Source organism: Dermacentor albipictus, unplaced genomic scaffold, assembly GCF_038994185.2.
Source record: "Dermacentor albipictus isolate Rhodes 1998 colony unplaced genomic scaffold, USDA_Dalb.pri_finalv2 scaffold_18, whole genome shotgun sequence".
Lineage (NCBI taxonomy): Eukaryota > Metazoa > Arthropoda > Arachnida > Ixodida > Ixodidae > Dermacentor > Dermacentor albipictus.
The window spans coordinates 5,581,945-5,586,666 of record NW_027225572.1 but is presented as its reverse complement, the minus strand read 5'-3'; the positions used below and the strand labels follow the sequence as shown (position 1 = coordinate 5,586,666).

General features: G+C 45.4%; 1 long non-coding RNA gene across 1 annotated transcript; it reads right to left on the bottom strand.

The window, feature by feature from the left end:
- Positions 1-1,232: 1,232 nt before the first annotated feature.
- On the bottom strand, positions 1,233-2,532 carry LOC139052094 (uncharacterized). The gene is made up of 3 exons (XR_011509700.1): positions 2,448-2,532; positions 1,493-1,604; positions 1,233-1,310 (listed from the first exon to the last, which is right to left on the bottom strand). It is a non-coding gene; the product is annotated as an uncharacterized lncRNA (long non-coding RNA).
- Positions 2,533-4,722: the final 2,190 nt, after the last annotated feature.

Genomic DNA, 4,722 nt, shown 5'->3' with positions numbered 1-4,722 from the left:
CTGTTTGAACCAACAGTTGTCGTTGAAGATGAGCAACTTCCATTGCAAAGCAATCAGGTGAAGCAGGCATCTGCTGCCGCAACCAACACAGCGACATGGACTACCCGGCATTTTAGCGTTAACTCCTTTCCAACCTGCACATTTATTTTCTTTCGGGGGCCGCTATGTGTGGCTCACACTTTGTGTCCCACTTTGTCGCAATGTGGACAAGTCGCTTTTGTGGGCATCACCTTCGGCAGCCATTCTTGCGGGCCTTTCCACCCATACGGCTATCAACTTCATACACTTCGAACCATGTAAGCACATATGCTGGTCTCCGTTTTGAGCAAGTCATGGCCGAGGTAGGCCACAAGCACAATTTGCCCATGGCTGCAGCAGGCCAGAACGAACGGAGCGCACCAGTTACGGTGTGTGTATACTGGGAGTCTATGTCGCTTTGCGGACTTCAGGAGCAAATGCTTACCTCGAGGGACTGCTTACCAATGCAACTGACACAGTTACCACAACCAAGTGTGGCAGCAAAACCAGATTCTGCAATCAATCACTTCACTGTAGCTTGCACAAAGACCCAGGCTATCAAGGAAGAGGAGCAATCATCAACGAGACTAGGAATATGGAAAATGAGAAAGCTTGCATTCAAGAGAGAAGCCACTCTGCTCTGCAAGCATTGAAGGCTAAAAACATCAAGAAAAGTAAAATGGTGCATAGCACATGTGCATAGGTTAATGCAAGACGCATGCCGATGCTGCATCAGCTATTTCAGGAGAGTAATTGCGCATGACAACATACACTAGAAGATACTGCTACAGATATGTTAGGCTGCTAGACAGTGACTGGTATTAAGTATCAGCGAAGAATTGGTTGACCTTTATATTTGGATGAGGATGAATGACCTCTAACAAAAATGGGCAATGAGAAAGCTTGCATTTATAGAAGAAAAATTACACTTGGCACAAACGGAATTAACATGGCTAGGAAGCTGATTAAGGGCAAACTGATGGAACTCAATCTTTTGGCCAGCGTCGTCCGTGCTTGGTCAGATGTTGCAGGTGCATCTGAAGACGAAGAATTTCTAGAAAGTCCTTTTTGAGTTACCTGGATGACTCAGCCAAATGTCCGTGCTGGTGGAATGGTGGCTGAAGCTCTTTGCAGTCTTAACACAGTCCTTTGCAGACTTGATATCTCATCCATATTCTTGTGCATGTGCTTCTTTGTTCTTGGTGTGAAAGCCTTGCAAATTCGGCTCCAGCCCCTTCCTGTTAGTGCAGATAGGAGCTCCTGTGACGACCAAGATGTGCTTGGCATAGACTCTGTTGGGGCAAAACGGTGACACATGAAATACAGCACAGACTAGCCAAATTTATTTGTGTTTTATATGTTCGAACCAATTACACTGAACCATAAATATGAACAAACATTCATATCTGCTGCAAACAGCAAGCCAATACAGCATAGATCAAACATATTTATTTCTGAACCATCTGTTGTTTACCTTGTAGTAGTAGCCAATGTCCACACAATGACCTTGTTGTAGCAGGCAGCAGCTTCTGTTTAGTGCGTGGAGTGTGTTGCTTTATACTGGCGCCGTCCTCATTACTGCATGTCTGGAACAGAAATTTTGACTGAATCAGAAATTGAAAAAGCAATGTTTTGCAATATGAAATGCAAAAAGGTGTGACATATATGTTGTAATGATTTGCGACTACAGAACACATGCAAATGTACACTGTCTGTTCTAGGGTGCTTAAGCAGCATGTTAAATAAATATTGCTATTGTCCATAAAATTGAGGTCTGCCTAACTACAATGCATGTCAACAGCGCAAGTACTATTAAGATCACAAATGAGAACATTTGTGGGTTCATTTATACACTAGAAGTGATCACACTGCTAGTTCTACAAGCAAATGCATTAAAGTCATGAAGCTATTAGAACTGATGCATTATTTTTCTGCACGAACGTGATGCACCGCTTCACTACTGCAAAAATAAATGCCCTACGGTAAACCAATCTGAACAGCAAGAACATTTGGAACCAACAAGTACGAAATATGGGTGAATTATCATGCTTGCAACTGTTTAATACATTAAATTCTGTACTTTCACTTCATTTTACCAAAGGATTATTCAGTTTTGTGGACGAAAGGCGTTGCCGGCCGACTCGAAAAAAAAGTTTAATATGTATATTGATAAGGCTACTCAGTCACCTACAACCACGGCTACAATAACATGAAAAATGAGACGCGCGTTCCGATATCGCTCTTTCTTTCCTGGTTGTGTGTGTAAACCAAACGACAGCCTCGCAAGTAAAGGTTTATTTAGAAAAGAGCAACTGAGATCCTCACTGCCCATATGTAATGCAGGATCTAGTTCGTTAACTTGTGCCCGCCTGGAAGGTAATGAGACGGATATTTTATAACGATTGAAGCAGCGGTGTTAAACGACTCACCGTTATTGCCGTTGTCAGCCGCAGCAAAATCCAGCTCCCGTTTCGATGCAGACCTGTTCCGAATGGCTCACGACCGAAACCCAACTGCCAGGCTTACATGTCCGCTTGCAAACACGTAACTTCACCCCAAGTTACATCGAAGCGCAAGAAACTAGTTTTAGAAACAAAGAAGCAACCAGTCTTCAGTGTACGAACGAATGAATCCGTGCCGCCGTGCACTCAGAAATACCGGTAAAAATTTTAAATCCAGGCCAGAGATCACGTGAAAGATCGATGATGCTGAACGCTATTTGCGTTTATATTGGCGAAGAAACAATAAACTTACTAACAAAAAGTACAATATCTAATTAGCAATAATAATTTTGCCTTGTTTTTATGTAAAAGAAAATGCTTCGGTAATTGTAAGAGAAAGTTTGTAAGAAAAAATTGCGCTTATTACGACGCCTCTACCGGGAAATGTTGGAACTAACGAACGCATCCCGAGGTGATGCTACTAGGTCGGCTTTGTTAGCAGCGGCGCGCGGTCGATTTTTTCGCCCTCTGTGGCCATTTGTTGAACTTGAGAGCGTGCCACCCCTGATCGGAGCCTCTCTCTTGGCGTCCGGGAGCAGCTGCTTTTATACTCTTGGCGTCGCGGGCAAGAAGGAAGGTCACGAGATGACACCACGTGACAGCGAGGCACGGACCGACTGAGAGACATGTAGAGACGAGTGTAGTGACGCATCAGCCGGGCCGGCGCCGGTCAGACCTCCTCGCTTCACACTTGGGGAGCTCCTCTCCCCGGCTGCCGCGCTTTGACAAGCGTGGGCACACACACACATACGCACACACAAAGACACGTGGCAATGAACATGCCGGGACGCGCTCGGCGGGGATGCGTCGCGGCCGCTCCGAACGGGCTAAAATGTCCGCCGCTTTGAACGAAGCCCCGGCGTCCGTTGCATCCGCACTGGCTTTACCGCGCGTCGTAGGCGAAACGTAACAGTGGGCTGTCGTTAAAACCATGCCAGGATGGAATGTAGCTGCCGTCATTAATGAAAAACGAGCAACAGTACTCATTGAACACATAAGCGATTTGCGCCTGGTCAGTAACAGCGATTCTTGTTAATAGAAGGCTGATGGGTCTTTTTTTCCTAGGGCGTAGATAACACCAGACCTTCTGCGGCGAGGCAGCAAGAAACCCTTTTAAGCGAACGGTTTGGTAGTGGTCTTTACCTTTTTTGATGACATCTTTCATATTTAAGTGTAACTGAGACAGCACATCAAAGGTACATGGTGAAGGATGTAGCTGACGCGTTTTCCAGGAATTAGCAAGACGTCTCACGTGGTGTTTTATTGGATCGAAGCTATTTATTCACTGATTAACGAGATTTTAAGTGGTTCCGCAAGGGGTCCGCAGAGACATTATTTTCATACTCAGAAACGAAATGTGAGAAGGAACTGTCCATGGCCTCTAAAATACCTATATCGCTAGCGCGTGCACACAAAGGAACAAGCCATTGCTCGCGTTTTCCTTTTGCGACAGGATTGAGTGTCATTGCCAGGCCCACCATTTTATGATCAGATATTCCATCAAAGATGCTGTCAATTGGATCCCGGCAGAGAGTTTTTGAATGGGCAATCATCATCATCATCAGCCTGGTTACGCCCACTGCAGGGCAAAGGCCTCTCCCATACTTCTCCAGCAACGCCAGTCATGTACTAATTGTAGCCATGCTGTCCCTGCAAACTTCTTAATCTCATCCGCCCACCTAACTTTCTGCCGCCCCCTGCTACGCTTCCCTTCCTTGGGGATCCAGTCCGTAACCCTTAATGACCATCGGTTATCTTCCATCCTCATCACATGTCCTGCTCATGCCCATTTCTTTTTCTTGATTTCAACTAAGATGTCATTACCTCGCGTTTGTTTCCTCACCCAATTTGCTCTTTTCTTATCCCTTAACGTTACACCTATCATTCTTCTTTCCATAGCTCGTTGCGTCGTCCTAAATTTGAGTAGAACCCTTTTCGTAAGCCTTCAGGTTTCTGCCCCGCAGGTGAGTACTGGTAAGACACAGCTATTATACACTTTCCTTTTGAGGGAAAATGGTAACCTGCTGTTCATGATCGGAGAATGCCTGCCTAACGCACCCTAGCCCATTCTTATCCGTCTGTTTATTTCCGTCTCATGATCCGGATCCGCCGTCACTACCTGCCCTAAGTAGATGTATTCCCTTACCACTTCCAGTGCCTCGCTACCTATTGTAAATTGCTGTTCTCTTCCGAGACTGTTACA